The sequence below is a fragment of the Dama dama genome, chromosome 31 (assembly GCF_033118175.1).
Source record: "Dama dama isolate Ldn47 chromosome 31, ASM3311817v1, whole genome shotgun sequence".
NCBI classification, from domain to species: Eukaryota; Metazoa; Chordata; class Mammalia; order Artiodactyla; family Cervidae; genus Dama; species Dama dama.
In genome coordinates this window covers 8,825,054-8,850,936 of record NC_083711.1, presented here as the reverse complement: position 1 = coordinate 8,850,936, position 25,883 = coordinate 8,825,054, and the positions used below count along the sequence as shown (strand labels likewise).

General features: G+C 46.3%; 1 protein-coding gene and 1 long non-coding RNA gene across 3 annotated transcripts in view; both read left to right on the top strand.

Annotated features, from left to right (window-relative positions):
• The first annotated feature begins 19,121 nt into the window (after positions 1 to 19,121).
• Positions 19,122 to 22,095, top strand: LOC133050080 (uncharacterized). The gene is made up of 3 exons (XR_009691534.1): positions 19,122 to 19,451; positions 20,613 to 20,816; positions 21,117 to 22,095. It is a non-coding gene; the product is annotated as an uncharacterized LOC133050080 (long non-coding RNA).
• A 2,236-nt stretch (positions 22,096 to 24,331) lies between these two features.
• The window catches only part of IFNAR2 (interferon alpha and beta receptor subunit 2), a 33,890-nt gene continuing 32,338 nt past the window's right edge, over positions 24,332 to 25,883 (top strand). Inside the window, exon 1 of one of the 2 annotated variants that reach the window (XM_061134094.1) lies at positions 24,332 to 24,564. The gene's annotated coding sequence lies outside the window, so the exon portion shown is untranslated. The remainder of the gene's footprint in view (positions 24,565 to 25,883) is intronic. The other variant, XM_061134093.1, reaches the window with a different exon arrangement.

Below are 25,883 nucleotides of genomic sequence, written 5' to 3'. Positions count from 1 at the left end.
TTACCCAAGGAGAAAGGCTTCCCCACCCACACCCCCTCCGCCTCCCCCACCAAGCCTCGCCTTAGAGATGACTGGCCCTGGTAAACCCTCCCAGCCCCTCACAGCTGGAAGTTGCTCCCATTTTTCCAGGCTCATGTCACCCTGTATTTCTCCCTAATTCACCTCATCACGATTACAGCACGTGTGTGTGTGATTGTCCTCCGCATGAGCATGTAAGCTCGCAGAAAGAAGGATGTGTGTCCGTCATGCTCACTGCGGTAACTCCTGCACATGGCCTGCACTCAGTAACACTTCCTGAATCCGTGGGTGGTGGAGCGGATGGGAGGCTCAAGTCAGGACTCATTAGAAGCTTCCTTATCCTTCTAAGGAGAACAGCTTGACCACACTCCTCACTCCAAGCAGACTGGACACGCCAGGAAGTTCCTATTTGAAATGCTGAGTCTACGTATCTGACAGGGTCATGGAGGCTGAGCCTGGACAGGTTCTGGGCTTTCAACCTCTATTTCTCATCTGCTCTCTGGACAACAGAAGACAACTTTCACTTTGCAGAAATAATCTGCAACAGCCAAGTGATCATCCACATTTGGAACACAGGCTGCCAAGTGTTTCCATTTCATGGTGTCTGGTCACTATTTGCTTATTTTAAAATGATTAATTGGACACTTACCGTGTGCTACCAATCTAGGGGCTGATCTTTCCATTCTCTTGGTAGCTTTGGGGAACACAATTTGCTTGGGTTGCCCTCTGTTTTGTAGCGATGGAAGGGATGGAGAGTTTCACCCTCTAACTGTGATGCATCTGACCTGGTCTCCAGACTTGCTGGATCATTCATAGAACTTGTCCACGAGAAGGAGGGTGAGGTCAGTAGCATGAATCTGACTTACAAGAAACGTGTGTTGAACAACCACAAACCATAGCTAGACAGTGATTTCCTGCATAGCAAAGAGTACTTGCTTGAGGGCTATTTCTAGGAGCACTAACTAGGTTAAAGATTTGCAGTTACATAAAGGAAGCACTAGAAAAAGATTTCATGTGATTACAAACTGATCTGCAACGGGATACCCCGAACGGCCACATCTTCCATAAGGGGTTGGTGCGTAGTCTTTCTCTCCAACTCCGTCCTCCCGAGCCTGCCCAGGCCACCCAGCCCCTCTCCCAGGGCCTCCCCACCCCTTCCTCCACACCTGGCACAATAGAAGAAACCCCACCCCCAGTTGCTGAATATTTTTAATAGCACCCCTACTTATTTGGGGGGCTCCAAAATCACTGCAGGTGGTGATTGCAGGCACAAAATTAAAAGATGCTTGCTCCTTAGAAGGAAAGTTATGGCCAACCTAGATAGCATATTAAAAAGCAGAGACATTACTTTGTCAAAAAAGGTCCATCTAGTCAAGGCTCTGATTTTTCCAATGGTCATGTATGGATGTGAGAGTTGGACGGTGAATAAAGCTGAGCACAGAAGAATTGATACTTTTGAACTGTGGTGTTGGAGAAGACTCCTGAGAGTCCCTTGGACTGCAAGGAGATCCAACCAGTCCATCCTAAAGGAGATCAGTCCTGGGTGTTCATTGGAAGGACTGATGTTGAAGCTGAAACTCCAATATTTTGGCCACCTGATGCGAAGACCTGACTCATTGGAAAAGACCATGATGCTGGAGGGGTTGGAGAAGGGGACGACAGAGGATGAGATGGCTGGATGGCATCATCGACTCGATGGACATGAGTTTGGGTAAACTCCGGGAGTTGGTGATGGACGGGGAGGCCTGGCGTGCTGCAGTCCATGTGGTCACAAAGAGTTGGACATGACTGAGCGACTGAATTGAGCTGAACTGAACTTACAGGTGAAGGAATCTGTATAGAATTTGATGAGGATTCTGTATTCTTGATTCTATAAAGGATTCTGTAAAGAAGCATCTAAGTACTTGGTTCTTAATTCTGTGGTGTCCAAGCACGAAATGCATTGTGTTCAGGGCATTTGGTGTTTAACATAAAGACACAGCAGAGGGAGCCCTTCCCTAGCTTAAAGGATGCTACAGACACGAACAAGATGGCTACCTAGCCGGCCAGACTGCCCGAACGGCGTACCAGACTGGGGTCTAAACAACAGACATCTACTTGTTCCGTTCCGAAGGCCAGCAGTCTGAATTGAAGGTGTTGGCAGGGTTGATCTCTCCTTGGCTTATAGATGACTGTCTACTGCCTGTGTCCTCACAGGAGCTCCCCTGTGCAAGTCCTGATTTCCTCCCATCAGGGCGCCAGTCGTGTTGGATTAGGGCCCAGTCTACTGACTTCATTTTATCTTAATTGCCTTTTCAGAGGCCCTATTTCCAAATACAGTCACATTCTGACGTCCTGGGGGTTAGGACTTGGATGTATGAATTTGTAGCAGGGTGGAGGGGGTGGGGAAGGGATACAATTCAGCCCATAATAGCTAGCAGCCCTGCTTTCAGTTTGTTTAACCCTGAAAACACTTTTATGATTCTAATACATTATAAACTATATCTCTTTATACATTACATATGTATTACATATGGATGCATGCTAAGTCACTTCTGTGCGACTCCATGGACTGTAGCCCACCAGGCTCCTCTGTCCATGAGATTCTCCAGACAAGAATACTGGAGTGGGTTACCATGCCCTCCTCCGGAGGATCTTCCCCATCCAGAGATCAAACCTGCATCTCCTGCAGCTCCTGCATTACAGGCAGATTCTTCACTGCTGAGCCACCAGGGAAGACCACATGTTATATATATTACATATTATATATTCATTCTGTGTATATTACATATGCATGCGTGCATGCTAAGTCGCTTCAGTCGACTCTGTGCGACTCTTATCAACCGTAGCCCACCAGGCTCCTCTGTCCATGGGATTCTCAAGCCAAGAATACTGGAGTGGGTTGCCGTGCCCTCCTCTAGGGGATTTTCCCGACCCAGGGATCAAACCTGCGTCTCTTAAGTCTACTTCATTTGCAGGTGGGTTTTTTACCATTAAGGCCACCTGGGAAGCCCACATAATATATATTAAAAATAAATATGTACATTAAACATTTTCATAGCTTTCTAAAAATTAAATCACCTATGGTGTTTTTACTCCCATAACGATGGACCGGTGGTTCAAAGGTCTTCACCTCACCACCATATTGGCAAGCATCAATGGTATGCTCAAATTAATAGAAAGCCCAGACCCAGTCACTCTTAGGAAAACCACGCAAGTTCCTGCATCTAGACGTACGGAAGAAAGTTAGTGAGTTCAGGACACCAGCAGGGCAGCTGGCAGTCATCTGCAGAGGCCCAGTCGGGTTCCTGACTCACCAAATGGGGAGTGGCAGATGGTAAGGCCAGGATGGTAAGCGCCACTCTGAACATCCTCAAGCCCAGTCTCAGGGACTCTGTCCTCCCTCCTGATTCCCCCTTCCCCACCCCTGCTCGTAGCCCCAAGGCTGGAACAGTTCTGCTGCTTGGCTAGCCTGGGGTGACATAAGAAACTTCACTGAGCCTGGGGTGGCCTCATTAACCATGCAGTTAGACAAGAGCAACCTGCCTACTGTGGAGTACCTTCGCTCCCCAGGCAAATGGAGTCCTGTCCAGTAATACACCCTTAATTTAGAGCTTCTGCAAAGGAACAAAGGCAGGGACAGGTGTCCTGAGTGGTCAGGCTAACTGCTTCCTAGACCCACCTTGGGTCCCACCCTGCCATCTTAAACTGTGGTCTACCCAGTCTAAAGAGTTATCTTAGGGATGACAAATGCCTCCAAAGTCATGTTACTAAGCAATCAGTTCATTGCAAACAAACATCATTAGAAAGATTTTGTATATACAGGTTTATGCCTCCATGTATCAGAGACTTTATGCAAAATACACCATTACTAGGGGCTTCCCTGGTGGCTCAGATGGTAAAGTGTCTGTCTGCAATGCAGGAGACCCGGGTTCAATCCCTAGGTTGAGAAGATCCCCTGGAGAAGGAAATGGCAACCCACTCCAGTATGCTTGCCTGGAAAATCCCATGGATGGAGGAACCTGGTAAGCTAACAGTCCATGGGGTCGCAAAGAGTCTGACAGGACTGAGCGACTTCACTTTCACTACTAATACCCCAAATATGACCAGAAAAGGGCAATCCTCTGCTAAAAGTAGGTGTGGTGCTCAATTTTGCTCTTTGTGACCCCACGGACTGTACCCCAGCAGGTTCTTCTGCCCAAGCAATTTTTCAGACAAGAATACTAGAGTGGGTTGCCATCTCCTTCCGCAGGGGATCTTAGGGTTCTTTGCTAAAAGTGCAGTTGCTTTACCATAAGGTTATTTGTCCCTGCTGGGCATGTCAGGACATTGGAGGTAGAGCTTAATTTTTATAAAAGATGAAAAGCTAGGGAACTTCCCTGGTGGTTCAGTGGTTAAGAATCCACCTTCCAAGGCAGGGGACAAGGGTTCCATTCCTGGTCAGTGAACTGGATCCCACAGGGCAGCTAAGCGCGCCGGCCACAACAAAGATCCCGTGTGCTGCAACTAAGACCCAACGTAGCCCAAAATATAAATAACTTAATTAATAAAAAAGATGAAAAACTAGAGTCTGGGTCCAGAGGCAGGGCAGTCTTTCCAAACCCTCAGGGCTCTGGGATGAGGGGCAGTCCCAGTGAAATGAGAGGGGAGCACTGAATCAAGGCTGATTCCCTCAGCCATTCATTCTAGACCCCAGAAGTCAGCTAGGACCCTGTGCCTTTGCAGGTCCACATGTGATGGGCTCAGGCCCGTCACTGTCATGACTCATGAGGTCAGCCCACTGGGCCTGCATCCTTAGGCTTCTCTGAGCTCTGTCAGGGCAATCTGCTCACACAAAAAAAGCCCTGTGAGCATTTCAGAAAGAATGATGGCAGAAGATGAAGAGCTCAATGGTTCCATCACAAAATCCATAGCAAAGAGCCTCATAGCATGTGCTTTCAGATATTGATTCTCCAGTGACGGGCCGGGGGGTGGTTCCTCTCTGATGTCTGAGTGCGCCCTTTTTCCCCACTTGTCACGTACTGTTCACACCCCACTGGAGCCCCATCTTCCATCCTGGAGCTCCCCCACCTCCAGGCCACCTCGAAGCCCACCCAGCTCCACAGTGACACTTGCAGAGAAAGCCAGATCTCCCCGGCCCCCAGGCCACCTCCCATTCCCCACCCCATCTGGGGGCTCACCCAAGTGAAGTTAAGTGAAAGTCACTCAGTCGTGTCCAACTCTGCGACCCCATGGACTATAGAGCCTATAGAATTCTCCAGACCAGAATGCTGGAGTGGGTAAGCCGTTCCCTTCTCCAGGGGATCTTCCCAACTCAGGGATCGAACCCAGGTCTCCCACATTGCAGGTGGACTCTTTCCAAGCTGAGCCACCAAGGAAGCCCCCAGGGGGCTCATTCAAACCTTCTCTTTAAAGATCAGCTTAGGTTACATATGGCTTTTACATGTTCTGTTCTCTTAACAACCCATTTAACCATCAAATGTCTTCTACACTGTGGTCACAAAGGGGACTCTGGAACCAAACCCTAAAGTTACAATCCTGGCTTGACTACTTACTGTGTGATTTTGAGCCAGTTACTTAACCTCTCTGGGCCTTTGGTTTCTCATCTATAAAATGAGGAGGGTGATAACAGCATCTGACTCTTCTTTTAAATTACATTTTTTATTTAAATTTTTAAACATTTTAGACCATTGTCTAAGATTACTCTCCATTTACAGTTATTACACAGTATATTTCCTGTGTTGTATAAAACATAACACATCTTTGACCCTATCTTACACCCCCTCCCCAGCAGTTCCTGACTCTTTGGCTTGACGTGAGGAGAGGACTTAGCACATGAGAGGCTTGTGCAGCAAGGCCCACATGGAGTAAGGGTGTCTGGAGACCACTATGTGGCAGACACACAGCATAGGGACAAGTCAATACTCAATGTGGTGTTAGCATGCTATGTTCCTGGAAGTGCATTCCCTGGGCTTTACAACTGAAAACAAATGCACAACCTAAAAATTGAGAATTATGTTTCATTTGGGATTCCCCAGTGACTCAGCAGTAAAGAATCTGCCTGCAAAGCAGGAGACGCTGGTTCCATCCCTGGGTCAGGAAGGTCCCCTGGAGGAGGGCATGGCAACCCACTCTAGCATTCTTGCCTGGAGAATTCCATGGACAGAGGAGCCTAGTGGGCTACAGTCTGAGGGCTCACAAAGAGTCAGAGATGACTGAAGCAACTTAGCATGCACACCTAGGAAGTAAAGCTTGCTACTGCACAACTGGAAATAGGCCCAGGGTTTGAGGAAAATAAAGCTTTCCCCTCTTTAAAAAATAATGGGGCATTCTAAACACAAGTGGCTAGGGCCCTGGAAATTCAAGCTCATTTGCCTTATTGGTGCAAATAATCAATAATCAATCTCTAATAAGGAACGGAAGAAAGTTTTATTTGAGCCAAACTGAGGGTGGTAGCCCTGGAGGCAGCCTCTTGGTAGCTCTGAGAAATTGATGCATAGAATCATGGTCATCAGCAAATTCATGCCTTATCAGAACAAAGAACATACATCCAATGTGACAAGGAACATTCCTTTGCAGTTTCAAAAGAGACAACTTTTTACTGAATTGTGTAAATCTGGACAGATGTTTCGTTTCTGCAACTAATTGGTGAACTAGAATGAATGTTAAATTTTTCACATCAGAAACTCAAGTCTGCTTTGGACCCATAAACACTCATTGCCAGTATAACTTTAGTTCAACAAAAGGACTGCACTGTCTGAAGAGCTGATGGAAAAAATCCCCCATAACATTTTTTAAAGATTATCCTTATTTGCATAAAGAAAAAGTCTTGTGTAAACTATAAATTTTTTATTTTTTATTTTTTTAAAAAAAGAGACTGCTTACTACATAGACAGTGAGCTGGCTGGGCCCTAGCATCTGGGAAGGGAATCTTATCTTCAAGGGAGTGTTAACATGGACACATAGGAAAGGAGTCATTTATCTTCTCACCAAACTGGATATTCTTGACCTTAACGGTTAGAGATGTGCTGTGTATGTTTGACAGGCCTTGAGTCAGGCTGTTCTAGTTCATACAAAGTTCAGGCCAAACCACATATTAGTATAAGACAGAATGACTTCCCATAATCCAATACTTGAACATTTTCCCCATCAGCCTTGAGGTAAAGTCACTTCTGATTACATCCTAATACATCCCTATCACATACACTGTGCACACACACACACACACACACATACACACACACACCCCACACCACTTACCACACATACATACACACATAAAATACACATACCACATACACCATTCACCCCATATACATGTACACACATACTCCCACACACCATATACCACACACACTCACACCATTCACCCCACATACATACACACATAAAATACACATACCACATACACCACTCACCACATATACATACACACATACTGCCACACACCATATACCACACACACTCACACACACACCATTCACCCCATATACATGTACACACATACTCCCACACACCATATACCACACACACTCACACCATTCACCCCACATACATACACACATAAAATACACATACCACATACACCATTCACCACATATACATGTACACACATACTCCCACACACCATATACCACACACATTCACACCATTCACCCCACATACATACACACATATACTCCCACACACCGTATACCACACACACACCACACCACACATAAAATACACCACACACACCATTCACCACATATACATAGCCACATATTTCCACATGCCATTTACGCACACACACACCATTCACCACACATACATACACACACATACTCCCACACACCATTTACCACATACACCACAAATACTCACATACCACACACCATTCACCACATATACACACACCATACCACACATAAAATACACACACCACACACAACATTCACCACATACACATACACACATATTCCCACATGCCATATACCACACACACACACACACACACACACACCATTCACTACATGTACGCATACACTGCACACTTCAAACAGGTCAATACTTATCCTTACTATATACAATGTACTCTGATGTTTTCCACTCCATTTCTTTTTTTTTTTTCTGATGTTATCTGAGACTCACTAAATTGATTTCACAACCCACGAATAGGTCCTGAACCTGACTTTAGAAAAACAAACTTGGAAGGAAGCAGAGGAAACCCACAGGTTGCTGTGAGGTGAACGTCGATCTGCTGGCTGGCTGGGCTCCCAGCGCAGCCTGGGACACGGCTGTGGCACAGGGGTACCCCCATTCCCATCGTGGCTGCCCCCGCCGAGAACGGGCAGGGGCAGAGCCTCCCAGCTGAGGACAGCTGGTGGGGGGGTCATTCATCATGTTCACCAGCTAATTTTAACCTAAGCTGTAAACTCCCCTATTTTTTTTCCTATTTTTGTTTTTAATCACCCCCTCACATGAAGCGGCCTGCGGGTTTCCTTTGGGGGTTCCCCTATGGCTCAGCAATTAAAGAATCTGCCTGCAGTGTGGGCGACATAAGAGACATGGGTTCAATCCCTGGGTGGGAAGATCCCCTGGAGGAGGAAAATGGCAACCCACTCCAGTATTCCTGCCTGGAGAATCCCATGGACAGAGGAGCCTGGCGGGCTACAGTCCATGGGGTCGCAAGGGTCGGACACGACTGAGGGACTTAGCACACACGCCTGTGGGTTTCCTTTGCCTTCCTCCAAATCAATGTTTTACACATTACAGCCTGGAGTCAATTAGTGGATCATGAAATCACTTTAGTGAGTCTCAGGCGGTAAGAAAGAAGAAACAGAATAGCACATTTGCCACATAGTAAGGATAAGTTCTGACTGGTTTGAGGTGTTTCTACTATTAATATAACTTTTCTTCAAGCCAGCTATTAAATAAGTGAAGCTATAAATGCAAGACAGACAGATTCATTCACATCCAGTGATTCAGACATAGAAACATGGAGTGGAGCAACTCTGGAAACTACGGCCTGAAAAGTAAAGGGAATATCCAACAGCCACAGCTGGAACTAAATCTGCCAGATGATGACTCAGTGAGACCACAGTAGTCTGGTCTTGGGATGATTTTTTTTTCCCTAGAAAATATTCAGTCCAACAGATGATTCTGAAACAGGAGGGAACCGGGCAAGGCACAACCTTTGAAAGAGCGACACAGCCTTAGGACTTAACATAAACCAATTAGAACCAAATGGGTCCAAGACGGCCGATGAGTCAACTTCCACTAGACCGTGAGCCTCAGTATATGCTCCCTGTAACACATCAGCAAGCTGGATGACAGACCCACAGGCACCGCGACAGTTCCAAGGTCAGCCATCAAAGACCAAAAAATGGGCAGTGACCCAATTCCTGGAAATCCCCACTGCTTCCCCAAAAGAGCTGGAATAATCCTCCCACTCATTAGCCTATGAAGTTGCAAGTAGTGCAAGTCGCTCAGAAGTGTTTGACCTTTTGCGACCCCATGGAGGCCAGGCTCCTCTGTCCATGGATTCCCCAGGCAAGAATACTGGAGTGGGTTGCCATTCCCTTCTTCAGGGGATCCTTCCGACCCAGGGGTCAAAAGCAGGTCTCCTGCATTGCAGGTAAATTCTTTCCCACTGAGCCACCAGCGAAGCCCTGAGGGGGAAGCACTGAGCCTCTGAGGTTACCCAGCCTGTAAACGGCTAACCACACCATATTTCAAGGCCGCTCTTGCCTTCTGAGATGTCCCCCACCCCGTCTGCGGGGTGTGCATCTCTCTAAACAAATCCACTTCTTGCCTATCTCTTTGTCTCTCACTGGATTCTTTCTGTAGTAAGACATCAAGCACCTGAGCTTCATTAAGCCCTGAAACCTGGTGTGTGATCTCAGTTGGAAGACTGTGGGTTTTGGCTGATTTCAGGTCCTCACCATGTGGGTTTGAGTCCTAAACTGAGTTCTGGCTGGGTTTGAGTCCCCGCACATGAGTTGAAGTCCCAATCTGAGGTAAACGGTTTCAATTCCTCTTGTTTCCAACCGACCTAAGTAGAACTGGGCTCACAGCAATGGGATGATTCATGCTTCACAGAGCCACTTCAAAAGCCCACAGGCCAAGGTCATTCTTTGCTCCTCTTTGATGCCTGTGCGGGCAGCCAGCCACTGCTCAAAACACGTAGGAATTCCACCTCTGGAATTTCCCTCAATGCTTAGAGAACTCCTGATACTCTGACTGGGTTGACATGGTTTCTGGGACTGATGTGTTTCTACCTATCGCCCTGGGGCAAGTGGACTAGAGTCCAGCTTTCTTCTGTAGATGATGCCTAACAAAAATTGTCAAGCCCTCTCCCCCTGACCTCCACTCTCACGATGGAAAAATGAGCTCACAGGTCAAAATAGCAAAAGACATCTGATAAGCATAACAATTTCCAAAACAAACACTGGATTACAGATTCCATCAGAAACAAAGATGTTGTTAAAATCCAAGAAGTTAGGTTTGGAAGGCATCACTGACTCAAATGGACATCAGTTTGAGCAAACACAGGGAGATAGTGAAGGACAAGAAGGAGCCTGGCGTGCCGCTGTCCATGGGGTCACAAAGAGCTGGACATGACTGAACAACTGAACAAGAACAAATAAATTATCAAGAAATAAGGGATGAGGAGAAGTTAAAGATGGAGGTGTAAGAAAATACTAAACTTCCCACATTCCACAGACACAAGAAATTTACAGATGAAGATGAATCAATTCCCTTTGGAGAAAATCTGAAAACTGGCTGAACAACTCCTCCACAACAAAGGGTAAACCAGGCACATCAAGAAGCTGGGAGAGGCAAGGATATGGTCTCACCAAAGTCCCCACCCTGGGTGAGGAGACCCACATCAGGATGGCATCTCACAAATAACAGAGCTTCTCCCTGGGGAGGGAAGTGTCCCTACCCACATCAGGCACCCTGACCTCTGGGACTGATCTCCAGTTGCCTCGGTCCAAAATAGCTTGCAGCAGGCTTGGGTTCCCAGCCAGAGACTGAAGCCTAGTCTTGGTGGTTAGAGCCCCGAAACCTGTGGTCAATGACAAGGGCCTTTGCCCCTCAGTTCTGCAGGAGAAAAAGTCTACAATGACAGAAAGTAGGGAAGCAAGTAAATATTAGCAGGAAAAAGACTACAGTATGTGTGGATAGACACACAGGCAGACTCGAAGAGAGAGTCACTGAATTGTACCCTCATGGCCGTTTGAACTATTTTATGGGGCATTTCGTCCAGATTTCCTTTGGCAAATCATTTTTTATTTGCCCTGTTCACAGTCCATATTTGGGCTATCTCAAGATGATCGATGTGTGCAGTCCTCTCTTAGCCAAAGTGGATACTACTGCAAAAGCCTGTGGATAGCTTAGCATCACTTTACATCCCTTCCTTTTTGACCTCCAAGGAGCCCTTCTGTGCATGTGTGGTCAGAGAGGTCTTCTGCTTCAAGAATGAGAAATATGTGGTCTGGGCAGGGCCCAGCCTCCTCTCTCAATTGTCCTGCTATCCTCATTTTACCTTTTCATACTGTTCATGGGGTTCTCAAAGTAAGAATACTGGAATGGTCGACCATTCCCTTCTCCAGTGGACCATGTTTTGTCAGGGAAAACCACTAGATCTTCAGGTATGACCTAAAGCAAATCCCTTCTGATTATCCAGTGGAAGTGACAAATAGATTCAAGGGATTAGATCTGATAGACACAGTGCCTACAGAACTATGGACAGAGGTTCATAACATTGTACAGGAGACTGTGACCAAAACCATCCCAAAGAAAAAGAAAAGCAAGATGGCAAAGTGGTTGTCTGAGGAGGCTTTACAAATAACTGAGAAAACAAGAGAAGTGAAAGGCAAGGGAGAAAGGGAAATATACACACCCATCTGAATGCAGAGTTCCAGAGAATATCAAGGAGAGATAAGAAAGCCTGCTCAAGTGAACAATGCAAAGAAATAGAAGAAAACAATAGAAAGACAAGGGATCGCTTCAAGAAATTTGGAGAGACCATGGGAACATTTCATGCAAGGATGGGCACAGTAAAGGTCAGAAACAGTAAGGACCTAACAGGAACAGAAGAGATTAAGACGAGGTGGCAAGAATACACAGAAGAACTGTACAAAAAAGGTCTTAATGACCTGAACAACCACAATGGTGTTATCACTTACCTAGAGCCAGACATCCTGGAACTTGAAATCAAGGGGGCCTTAGGAAGCATTACAACTAACAAAGCTAGTGGAAGTGATGGAATTCCAGCTGAGCTGTTTCAAATCCTAAAATATGAACCTGTTAAACTGCTACAATATGTACAAATGCTACAATTTGCTGCAATATGTCAGCAAATTTGGAAAACTCAGCAGTGGCCACAGGACTGGAAAAGGTCAGTTTTCATTCCAATCCCAAAGAAAGACAATGCCAAAGAATGTTCAAACTACCACACAATTGCGCTCATTTCACATGTTAGCAAGGTATTGCTCAAAATCCTTCAAGCTAGGCTTCAACAGTATGTGAACCAAGAATTTCCAGGTGTACAACTTGAATTTAGAAGAGACAGAGGAACCAGAGATCAAATTGCCAACATTCATTTGATCATAGAGAAAGCAAAGAAATTCCTGGAAAACATCTTCCTCTGCTTCATTGACTACACCAAAGCCTTTGATTGTGTGGATCACAACAAACTGTGGAAAATTCTTAAAGAGATGTGAGTATCAGACCACTTTACCTGCCTCCTGAGAAACCTGTATGTCGATCAAAAAGCCACAGTTAGAATCGTACATAGAACAACTGATTGATTCTAAAATGGGAAAGGAGTAAATCAAGACTGAATGTTGTTACCCTGCTTATTTAACTTATATGCAAGAGTACATTATGCCAAATGCTGGGCTGGATGATTCACCAGCTGTAATCAAGATTGATGGGAGAAATATCAATAATCTCAGATATGCAGATGATACCACCCTTATGGCAGAAAGCAAAAGAAACTAAACAGCCCCTTGATGAAGGTGAAAGAAGAGAGTGAAAAAGCTGGCTTAAAACTCAACATTCAAAAAATTAAGATCATGGCATTTGATCTCATCACTTCTTGGCAAATAGACGGGGGTAAAGTGAAAACAGTGGCAGATTTTGTTTTCTTGGACTCTAAAATCGCTGTGGATTGTGACTGCAGTCATGAAATTAAAAGATGCTTACTCCTTGGAAGATAAGCTATGACAAACCTAGACAGTGTGTTAAAAAGCAGTGACATCACCTTGCTCACAAAGGTCCATCTAGTCAAAGCTATGCTTTTTCCAGTAGTCATATATGGATATCAGAGTTGTATCATAAAGAAGATTAAGCACCAAAGAATTGATGCTTTTGAATTATGGTGCTGGAGAAGACTCTCAGGAGTCCCTTCGACTGCAAAGAAATCAAGCCAGTCAATCCTAAAGGAGATCAACCCTGAATATTCATTAGAAGGACTGGACTGATACTGAAGCTGAAGCTCCAATATTTTGGCCACCTAATGCGAGGAGCCAACTCACTGGAAAATGCCCTGATGCTGGGAATGATTGAAGGCAGGAGGAGAAGGCAGATTGAATCCACCTACAATGCAGGAGACCCCGGTTTGATTCCTGGGTTGGGAAGATCTGCTGGAGAAGGGAAAAAGCTACCCACTTCAGTATTTTGGCCTGGAGAACTAATCCATGTGATCTCAAAGAGTCAGACAGGACTGAGCGACTTTCACTTTCACTTTGGGACTTCCCAGGTGGTGCTGGTGGTAAAAAAAATCTGTCTGCCAATGCAGGAGACTTGGGTTCAATCCCTGGGTCAGGAAGATCCCCTGGAGAAAGAAATGGCAACCAGTCCAGTATTCTTGCCTGGAGAATCCCACGGACAGAGGAGCCTGGCGGCCTATATTCCATAGGGTCGCAAAGAGTCGGACACGACTGAGCGACTGAATTGAACTGAAGGATTACGATTATTTATTCCCATTCAATGTGCCTGGGATCTAATAAAAAATGAAGCAGAAAAGAAAGAAAGAAAACTTTTTAAATGAAAGAACATGCAGAATCAAAAAGCAGGGCAGGGGAAGCCCTTGGTTTCCAGATAACACCAAAGAGGCAGTGACTGATTTCTTCAGGACAAACTCATCACCCTGGAAAACTTCCAAAATGTAAGAGGAAATTAGCATTGGTTCTTAGAAAAGCTGCTCTGTCCATGGCATTCTCCAGGCTAAGAATACTGGAGTGGGTTGCCATGCTCTCCTCCAAGGGATCTTCCCGACCCAATGATTGAACCTGAGTCTCTTGAGTCTACAGCATTGGCAGGCGGGCTCTTTACCACCAGCATAGGAACCCCTAGTCTGAACATGTCTGGGGAGATTGGCTGTCACTTCCACGCACTCAGACCTCAGGCTCCCTGGTTTTGTATTGCCTCCACCTCTCCATTGCCTCTGGGTCCTTTCCATCAACCTTCAAATACACTTATGGCTCTCCCATCTGGTGGACAGAAAGGCTAAGAGTGAAGCCGGACCTCTCTCCTCCCTACACCCAACATGTGCAGCGCTAGCACCATCCCACGCCTTCCCAGCAAAACTTCTCGCAAACCAGTCCCCTCCATTCTCGGTCTCGGTTCTCAGCCCACACTCTCACCCTCCGCTGGGCAACACGTGTGCTTCCAGCAGGTCACAGACGACTGCTCAGCGCCTGACTCTCCTGACACTTCGGTGCCCTTTAACTCTGGATCCTGTTCCCCCGGTAGCTGGGACAGCACCCTACTTTTTTTCTTTTTTTGTCATCTCCCTGACTCTCCTCTCCTGTCTCATCCACAGGCTCAACTTTCTCCGCTGTCCCCTACATGTTAAATGTTGCTTGTGGCTCTGTCTTCATGTCCCCGGGTCCTCCTCCCTCACCTCTCTGGAGTAGCTCATTTGCTCTCAGAGCATCAGTTGCCTTTTGCACACCATTGCTGTTGCTATTGTTCAGTCAATAAGTCGTGTTTGACTCTTTAAGACTCCATGGACTATAGCACACCAGGCTCCTCTGTCCTCCACTATCTCCCAGAGTTTGCTCAATCTCCTGTCTGTTGACTTAATGATGCCATGCAACCATCTCATCCTCTGTCGTCCCCTTCTCCTCCTGCCCTCAATCTTTCCCAGCATCAGGGTCTCTTCCAACGAGTCAGCTCTTCGCATCAGGTGGCCCAAGTATTGGAGCTTCAACTTCAGCATCAGTCCTTCCAATCAATATTCAGGATTGGTTTCCTTTTGTATGGACTGGTTTGATTTAGTTCTAGCAATGGTGGAGGCTGGTGTCCTGGACATCTAGGGAAGAGATGATGCTGCCACTTGAGTCTGAAAGCATTCTGAAAGCAGAGTCCCTTCTTCCCCCAAAGGACTTTTAGTCTTTTCTCTTAAGGCTTTCAAATGACTGGATTGGACCATCCTCGTGCTGGAGGGTGACTGCTTTTCTCAAAGTCTATTGATTTAAATATTAATCACATCTCAAAAAATACCCTCACACTATATCTAGACTGAGATTTAATGAAAAGCTAGGTACCATGGCCTATATGAACAATCAAAAAACAATCTACAATAAGAATAGAAAAGAGTTTTCTGAGTCAAACCAAAGACTAGCCCAGAAGCCATCTTCCCAGATTAATCTGAGAAGCTGCTCCAGAGAAGCCTGGTTTTTCAGCACAGTTTTATATCTTGTCTGAGCAAAGGAGATTAAACAAATTAGGGATATATTTATTGAAGGTAAACACACACACACACACACACACACACACACACACACACACACACACACAGATCAGCACACACATGGCAAGTCAGCCTGGCCTCGGCACCTGGGAAGGGAATCTTAGCGTCAAAGGAGCATCAGCACTGGCATCCCAGGATGAGATGCACTTCATCTTTATTCTTAACATCGATTTTTTTTTTTTTTAACTTCTGATGGCCTTTTCTCTAATAATTAAAGTATATGTACAATGTATGTTTGATAGGCCACAAACACATTGTTTAGGTCAGCATAAAATTCAAGTTAACTCATTAATAAGCCAGAATGACCTCCCTATATCTCAATACATGAACATTTATTTATCACCTACCATAGCCTGGGTACCTTAACCATCACACATACCATCTTAGAAAATGTTACCACCGAATGTAAATTGGTACAGTGGCTATGGAGAAGAGTATTGGAAGTTCCTTACAAAACTAAGAATAGAGTTATCATATGATGCTGCAATCCCACTCCTGGGCACATATCCAGGGAGAACCATAATTTGAAAAAATATACCCACTCCAATATCCACTGAAGCACTAATGACAGTAGCCAGAACATGGAAGCAATCTAAATGTCCACTGACAGAGGGACAGATAAAGAAGATGTGGTCCATACATACAATGGAATACTACTCAACCATAAAAAAGAACAAAATAATAATGTCATTTGCACCAACATGGATGGATCTAGTCTAGAGATTGTCACACCGAGTGAAGTAAGTCAGAGAAAGATGAATGCCATGTGATACTGCATATAAGTAGAATCTAAAAAATGGCACAAATGAATGAACCTACAAAACAGAAACAACATCACAGATGCAGAAAACAAACCTATGGTTCCCAAGGGTGGCACGTGAGGGGAAGGATGGACTGGAAGTTGGAGACCGACATATACTCACTACTCCATACAGAATAGGTAGCTAATAAGAATGTGCTGTAGAGCCCAAGGGCTTCCCTAGGGCTCAGACGGTAAAGAATCTGCCTACAAAGTGGGAGACCTGGGTTCAACCCCTCAGGTTGGGAAGACTGGAGGATGGCATTTTAACCCACTCCACTATTCTTGCCTGGAGAATCCCATGGACAGAGGAGCCTAGCCAGCTATAGTCCATGGGGTCACAAAAAGTCAGACACGACTTAACATAGGGAATTCTGCTCAATATTCCATAATGACCTATATGGGAAAATATGTAAATAAGAGGGAATATGTGTATATGTTTAACTGATTCACTTTACTATATACCTGAAACTAATACAACACTGTAAATAAACTATACTCCAATATAAATTTTTAAAAAGGAAAAGAAAATGGTACCACCATCCAAGAGATGTCTAACCCAGGATGCTGGAGGTTTGCCTTGACTTCTAATGTAACCCTCACTCCACACAGCACCTAGTTCTATTTATTCTTCTTCCTGAATATTTCTAATCCATCCCTACTGCCAAAATCCTGGTCCAGCAAGAACCTCTGCACTGCACTCTGCATCCAGCCTCTCCTTCTTCAGATCTGTCGTAGACACAGCAAGGAGAGAACTTGTTAGTCTGGAAACTGGATTGTGCTAATTTCCTGCTCTGGACTCACCACGAAGGCCACGGCTGTCACACAAGTTGAAACAGGTGTGATCTCTCACTGACTCAGACATCACAGGTGGTGTTATTGGTGTGTGAGTTTGCAGAGTGGAGAAGAACTCATGGTAAAGTTCTGAACAAAACAAAGCCCAAGCTTCTCTCAATTTACACAGCAGTTACATTTCTGGGAAATTCAATTATATTAAAACCATACATCTAAGTCTGCTCAGGCTGGTATAACAATATGCCATAGATCGAATGGTTTAAACAACATGTATTTATTTCTCATGGCTCTGGAAGCTGGCAGCCTAAGATCGAGGTTCTGATCAGTACAGTTGCTGGGGAAAGTCTTTTCCTCTTCTTGTTGTTGTTTAGTCTCTAAGTCAGGCCCAGTTCTTTTGCAACCCCATGTCTGCCCCTCTGTCCATGGGATTCCGCAGGCAAGAATACTGGAGTGGGATGCCATTTCCTTCTCCAGGGGATCTTCCCAACCCAGGGATCAAACCCACGTCTCCTGCTTTGACAGGCGAATTCTTTACCACTGAGTCACCAGGGAAGACCCTCCCTCTTCCCAAGAAGATACTAAGCCCATCAAGAGGGCTCATAGCATTTGTCTTGGAGTTTCTTTCTCTTTTTTTCTTTTTTACTATTTACTTATTTATTTATTTAGCTGTGCCGGGTCTTAGTTGTGGTACTTGGGATCTTTCATCTTTGTTGCAGCATGGAAACTCTTAGTTGCAGCACATGGGATCTAGCTTGTTGATCAGGGATCAATCCTGGGCCCCCTACTTTGGGAGCAGAGTCTTAGCCCCTGGACTACCAGGGAAGAGGTCCCTATCTTGGAGTTTCTTATAGCTTCCCTCTGCAAACACTGATGGAATTCTCCCCAGAGTCGTTGCTTCCCAATGACCCACCAAGACCTAGGATTGAGTCCAGGCACCTTGACCTGCCAGCCTCATATGAACACCCTGACTTCCTGGGCTTCTCCCCTGGAAAGGCAGGGTCTCCTGGATATCCATCAGCTTCCTGTGCAAAGTTCTCCCAACACATGGTCAGGAGCCACTGGGAGAGTTAGGGTATATGAGAAAACAATGAGGTTTAGGCTCTTAAAAAAAATCAATCTGCATTTCATTTATGTAGTAGTTCACTAAATGATACATTTAGTAACGCATATGCAAAATTAATTCATTGCCACAATACAAAGTCTCAGGAGACTTTAGGAATCACGTGGTCTATCAGCATGTTCTAGATGAGCATGTTGTCTCAAATTCCCAGCTTTCTTTTTTTCTTTCCTTTCCAGTCTTGGTGGCTCCCATTTCCCAAGCAAGCCTGGGGGACGATCTCGACCCCACTCAACTGCAGTGGCCACAGGGCCCTGGTATACTACCACACGCAGGTGTGTAAGGGCGTGCGTGGGAGGAGAGCCAAGCCCTAGAGGGTCATGCTGGCTTAAGAAGAGGGTGAAGGAGGAAGGAAATGACTCATTCTGAGAATCAGACATGGGGAAAGAGGGTCACGTGCTTATGGTCTAGTCCCCTAGCTGAGGTTGGGTGACGGAGGCCACCCACTCTGCATGGGTCACACAGGGCCCCGAGGTGTCAAGGCTGCAGTGCTCTGAACGATTAGCAGAGGCAACTTGCAGCTGAGTTGAAAGAAGTAAGCCCCTCGCTACCCCACTTCCCCCACCTGCCTGGGCAAAGTGGGCAGCTGCACACAGAGGCTAAATGTGGTCAAACTACCCAGGCTTGGGGTTTCTGGGTCAGAGACCCAGGGGAGGAACTGACCCCCGACGCCTTCACACGTGCAACTTTGAGGGAGTACTTGAAGCGCGCTGTGGGCACAGCATCTAGACTCACAGTCCGGAGTCACCAAGCAGAAGCTAGAACTCAGCATTGACCTCACAAGTCAACTTGACCGAGGTTGAAACCAGAATCCCATTCTCTGACGCCCTGATTTGCCATTCTCTCCACTGAACTCCTCCCCACACCGAGGAGAGCAGAGAGGTGTAGGGCTGAGGGGTTTTATGAAGGGAAGGATCAAACCCACATCAGTATTCTTTTCAGTCCAGAGGAATTTCTTCACAGATCCCCTCCCATCCGGAAGCCTTTGATACATTGTGAGTATTTCATGTTTAGAAATTCTCTCTCTACAAACTACCTTCATGACCCTGTTCACACATCTTGTTTTCAGCAGATGACTTTGCTGCATAAACTTCCTGTAAAAAGCAGAAGTTGTCAGACTCTCTGTCACCTTTGCCACCAAGTCTACCCACTCTGCCTTCCTTTCTCCTGTTACAAAAGACAGAAAGTCCCTTCTACCTAAGATAGGCGTCTCCCACCTCCAGTGTTCCTCCTATCTCAACAATTTCACTCTTTATCTCTTTCCCACGATCGATTTACCACTCTCTATGGGACCATTTTCAATAGACTGGAAGACTGTTTGGTAGTTTCTTACAAAACTAAACATAACTCTTAAAATATGATCCAGCAATTGCAATCTTTGACATTTATCCATGAGTTAGAAATCTTCATACCAAAACCTACACATGGATGTTAATAGCAGCTGTATTCATAGCTGCCAAAATCTGGAAGCAATCAATATGTCTTTGAATAGGTGAATGGATAAACAAATTGTGGTACAAACTGTGGAATATTACTCAGCTCTAAAAAAAGGTACTATCAAGTCACAAAAAGATATGGAGAAACCTTACATGGATATTGCTAAGTGAAAGAAGCCAGTTGGAAAATGCTATGAACTATGTGATCCCAATTCTGTCATACTAGAAAAAGCAAAACTATGGAGACAGTAAAAAGATCAGCAGTTGCCAGGGACTAAGGAGGAAAAAATGATGAACAGATAGATGGAACACAGGGCACTTTTAGAAACCACTCTGTGTGATACTGTAATGGTGAATACATATCATACCTTTGTTACAACTCTACAGAACTGCAGCAGGGAAAAAATGTACAGTGTGAACAGTGAGTCCTAATGTAAACCAGGGACTTTAGTTGATAACAATGTATCAACCAATGTATGATAGGCTCACCAGTTATAACACATGTACCACATTGTTACAAGGTGTTACCAGAGGAAACTGGAGGGAGGGGAAATAAGAGGCTCCATTCTGCAGAGTGTGTTCCTAAGTCCAATTCGTTCAGAAGTCAACTAACACCATTGGCTCTAAGGTACTGTACTATAAGAGGTTTGTGATGCTTTTCACATAAATAATACATAAAAAACAAACACAAAAAATAAAGAAAAAATTTTAATCTTACAGTATGGTACCCTGAAAAGTACAGTAGTGCCCGATATATCACCATGGCTTCTACACTTGCTTCTGGACATCCTGGGCTGGAAATAAAGACTCTGCATATAGTCGCTGCTGTTGTTCAGTTGTCAGTCGGATCTGACTCTGCAAGGCCATGCACCACCGCCCGCCAGGCTCCTCTGTCCGTGGGGTTTTCCCAGCAAGAATAATGAGGTGGGTTGCCATTACCTTCTCCAGGGGATCTTCCCAGACCAGGGATGCAAACCGTGTCTCCTGCATGGGCAGGATTCTTTACCACTGGTCCACCAGGGAAGCCCGCTCTCCACAATACTGTGCAGGAAAGTACACAAAAGCACAATCATTGTAGGAGGTGCACACGTGTGAGGATGCACACCAGAAACGTGAACAAACATGTGATCGGAGGTGGCGACGCACATTCACATCTTCGAAAGCTTGCAGCTTGAAGGAGACTTATTGTAAGTCTAGAACTGCAGTTATTTTCTTTGTTCACAGTTTGTACCACCAACTTCCCCACCCACTGGAACATAAGCCCAGAGGACAGCAGGAACTTGGCCCGTGTCATATACAGTAAGTCCCCTACATAGGGATGACTCCTGTTCTGAGAGTACATACGTAAGTCAGCTTGCTTGGGTAAGTCCAGCAAAGTTAGCCTAGGTACATAAAAACAAAAAATACACACACAGAAAAACAAAGAAAACGTTTGTAATCTCACAGTACATTACTTTGCCAACACAGGTCAGTCTAGTCAAGGCTATGGTTTTTCCAGTGGCCATGGATGGACGTGAGACTTGGACTAAAGAAAGCTGAGCACAGAAGAATTGGTGCTTTTGAACTGTGGTGTTAGAGAAGATTCTTGAGAGTCCCTTGGACTGCAAGGAGATCCCACCAGTCCATCCTAAAGGAAATCAGTCCTGAATATTCATTGGAAGGACTGATGCTGAAGCCAAAGCTCAAATCCTTTGGCCACCTGATGTAAAAAGCTGACTCATTTGAAAAGACCATGATGCTGGGAAAGATTGAAGGCGGGAAGAGAAGGGGATGACAGAGGATGAGATGGTTGGATGGCATCACTGACTCGATGGACATGAGTTTGAGTAAGCTCCGGGAGTTGGCGAACAGGGAGGCCTGGCGTGCTGCAGTCCATGGGGTCGCAGCAACTCCAAAGAGTTGGACATGACTGAGTGACTGAACTGAACTGACAGTACCTTGAAAACTACAGAAGTACTGGCTATATCCCCACTACTTTCACTATTGCTTCCAGACATCCTGGGCTTGACATAAACATAGTGTATTACTATAGTCTATGCAGTACTGTATAGTGAAGCACACAAAAGAACAGTCATGCAGCAACATATACCAGACACGTGACTGGACATGTGAACACACGTTTGAGTCTTTGAAAGTTCACAGCTTGAAGGTTTGTATGTAGGGGACTGACTGTTCTGTGCTGTCTCGGAAACCTACAACAGTGCTTGGCATCAATGAATATTCCTGAATAAATGAACAAATGTGTATTTTTAAACATATAGTAGACTTTATGGGAATATAGAGCATATAGTTGGAATTCCCAGGTATCTCAGAGGTAAAGAATCTGCCTGCCAGTGCAGGAGACACAGGAGACTCGGGTTCAATCCCTGGGTTAGGAAGATCCCCTGGAGGAAGAAATGGCAACCTACTCCAGCATGCTTGCCTGGAGAATCCCAGGGACAGAGGAGCCAGGCTCCATGGGGTCACAAAGAGTCAGACATGACTGAGCAATTGAGCACAGACGTGTTAGCAGAAATAACGAACAAAATACCCAGGGAAGGCTGTCTCTTTAAAGAAAAATGGGAGAAAACGTTGGTCCGCAGATCATATAGGACAGAGATGTCCCACAGTCCCCTTTCCCACCACACAGTTTCCCCATCTTTAATGTCCTGCACCAGTGTGGTACATGATGGGGGAGGGTGGTGGAAGGCGTGGTCTTAGTAAAGTGTGCCTGAATGCTAAGTTGCCTCATTCATGTCGGACACTTTGCGACCTTCTGGATGATAGCCTGACAGGCTCTTCTGTCCATTGGATTCTCCAGGTGAGAATACTGGAGTCAGTTGCCATTTCCTCCTCCAAGGGATCTTTCAGATGAAGGGATTGAAAGTCTCCTGTGGCTCCTGCATTTCAGGCAGATTCTTTATGGCTAAGCCATCCCAGAGTGTTCAGTTCAGTTCAGGAAGTTCACGTACTGTTGAAGCCTGGCTTGGAGAATTTTGAGCATTACTTTGCTAGCGTGTGAGATGAGTGCAATTGTACGGTAGTTTGAGCATTCTTTGGCATTGCCTTTCTTTGGGATTAGAGTGAAAACTGACCTTTTCCAGTCCTGTGGCCACTGCTGACTTTTCCAAATTTGCTGGCATATTGAATGCGGCACTTTCACAGCATCGTCTTTCAGGATTTGAAATAGCTCAACTGGAATTCCATCACACCTCCACTAGCTTTGTCCAGAGTGATGCTTCCTAAGGCCCACTTGACTTCACATTCCAGGATGTCTGGCTCTAGGTGAGTGATCACACCATTGTGGTTATCTGGGTCATAAAGATATTTTTTGTAGAGTTCTTCTATGTATTTTTGCCACCTCTCCTTAATATCTTCTGCTTCTGTTAGGTCCATACCATTTCTGTCCTTTATTGTGCCCATCTTTGCATGAAATAGTCCCTTGGTATCTCTAATTTTCTTGAAGAGATCGCTAGTCTTTCCCATTCTATTGTTTTCCTCTATTTCTTTGCATTGATCACTGAGGAAGGCTTTCTTCTCTCTCCTTTGGAACTCTGCACTCAAATTTCTCCTTTGCCTTTAGTTACTCTTCTTTTCTCAGCTATTTGTAAGGCCTCTTCAGACAGTCATTTTGCTTTTTTGCATATCTTTTTCTTGGGGATGGTCTTGATCCCTGCCTCCTGTACAATGTCATGAACCTCCATCCATAGTTCTTCAGGCACTCTATCAGATCTAATCCCTTGAATCTATTTGTCACTTCCACTGTATAATCATAAGGGATTTGATTTAGGTCATACCTGAATGGTCCAGTGGTTTTCCCTACTTTCTTCAATGTAAGTCTGAATTTGGCAATAAAGAGTTCATGATCTGAGCCAACCTCAGCTCCTGGTCTTGTTTTTGCTGACTGTATAGAGCTTCTCCATCTTTGGTTACAAAGAATCTAATCAATCTGATTTTGGTATTAACCATCGGTGATGTCCGTGTGTAGAGTCTTCTCTTGTGTTGGTGGAAGAGGGTGTTTGCTATGACCAGTGCATTCTCTTGGGAAAACTCTGTTAGCCTTTGCCCTGCTTCATTTTGTACTGCAAGGCCAAAAATGCCTGTCACTCCAGGTATCTCTTGACTTCCTACTTTACATTCTAGTCCCCTATGATGAAAAGGACATCTTTTGGGGGTGTTAGTTCTAGAAGGTCTAGTAGGTCTTCATAGGACCGTTCAACTTCAGCTTCTTTAGCATTACTGGTCGGGGCATAGACTTGGGTTACTGTGATGTTGAACGGTTTTCCTTGGAAACGAACAGAGATCATTCTGTCCCCAGGGTGTACCCGTGGGTAAATTGGTGGCCCCGCCCGCGCGCTATCCGAAAGCAGCCGTGGGTAAATTGGTGGCCCCGCCCGCGCGCTATCCGAAAGCAGCCGGGCGCGCGCACCAGCGGAGACTTGCTCCACCTCTCTGGGCGGAGACCCCGAGATTCATCCGGGGCGCCCCGGGAGCGAAGGCTGCGGGCCACCACCACTCCCCCTCTGCTCGCCTTTGCCCGGCGCTGGCGGTCCCTGCCGAAGGGACCAACAGCAGCCGGCATCCAGGTCGCGAGCGCCGAGCCGGGGTGCGGAGGGGCGGCGGCGGAGTCGGGCTAGAGCGGGTGGGCCCGAGGCTGGCACCCCGAGGGCAGCGGCGAGGCCACACTGCCAAGGTAACGCGGGCCGGGGGGGCGGCGGGGATCGCGGCGCGGGGGAGGGTGGGGAGGGCACCGGGCGACGCCGCCTCTGCGCCGCCGTTTCCCGGAATCCCTCTCCAGGAGCCTGTCTCTGCCTGGAACTCCTCCTCCCGCCTACTCCCGGGATCGCAGGGTTTTGCCGCGCGCGCCGCCGCACCCTTGCCCGGGGGCACCCCCTCTCCAAGCTCCCCGCGGCCCTGGAGGGTCCTTGGGGGGCATCCACTGACTGTCCCCTGCGGCCGCGCTGCCCTCGGCCCTGTCCAGGCGTCCTCCGTTCATCGCCCCCCACGCACACCCCCGGGGACCCCTTGTTTATACATTCAGCCCTGCAGCTGACCCCCCAAGGGCCCTGGCCGCTTCGAGGTGAGAGTCAAATTCCTTAGGGTCCACAGCGCCCTGCAAAACTGGGTTACCGGCTCGGGTCTCCGGCTCGGGTCTTCCGTCCGCCCTCCCGCAGAACACAAGGTTAGGCATGGTTTGTCCCCATGCCGGAGAGGGGTACGAAGGGGCCATCGGAGCTGGTTGGTCCTACGTCCTTACAGACCCATCGCTTGGGAGCTGGAGTGGGGACAGGGCGATGGGACAGCGTGGCGGAGACAGGAGTGGACCCGCTTCCGGGGCCTGGAGGGAGCGAGGAACCGGGTGCCCGTCGACGCTTCACGTTCGACTCTGACCGATGGAGCCAGTTAAACCCAGTTACGAGTTGGATCCATCAACCCACTTAACCTAGCGAAGGGTAGCTTTGAGGAACTCTAGCTATCCCGTCTCTCTTTGTGTCTTTCTCTTTTAATATTTGTTTGATCTCCTTGCTTTTGTTTGGCAAAAAGTCTTAGAAACTGAGTGGAAGGAGGTAGCAGTTGGGGAGGCAGGTGCCGCAAGAGTCGCGGGTCACAGCCCCACCACCCGATCCTGGCCTCGAGCAAACTGACCCCGAGACCAACTGGGCTGCCACCTGCCGGGCATCTCGGCCAGGTTTCAAAGTACCCGCCTCCTGCTGTCCTGACTTGGAGAGGACAGGGGTGAAAGCAAGACTGTAGTAAAATTTGCTCTAAAGAAAACATCTATCAGTGTGCCCTTAGTTGATAAGATTTGACCACTTTGTGGCAGAAAGTGAACTTCTGAGTTCTCTAGTTCATGAGTTGCTTTTCAACCTTGGATCATCAAAAATCTGTGTGACTCTTTTATCCTTACCTGTGTTTCTTCTAATGTTTCTCATGTATTTATTTCAAACTTAAAGACAATCTGCCTGAGATTTGGTTCCTGAAATTTGACACTGGTAATTTATCTTAAAAAAA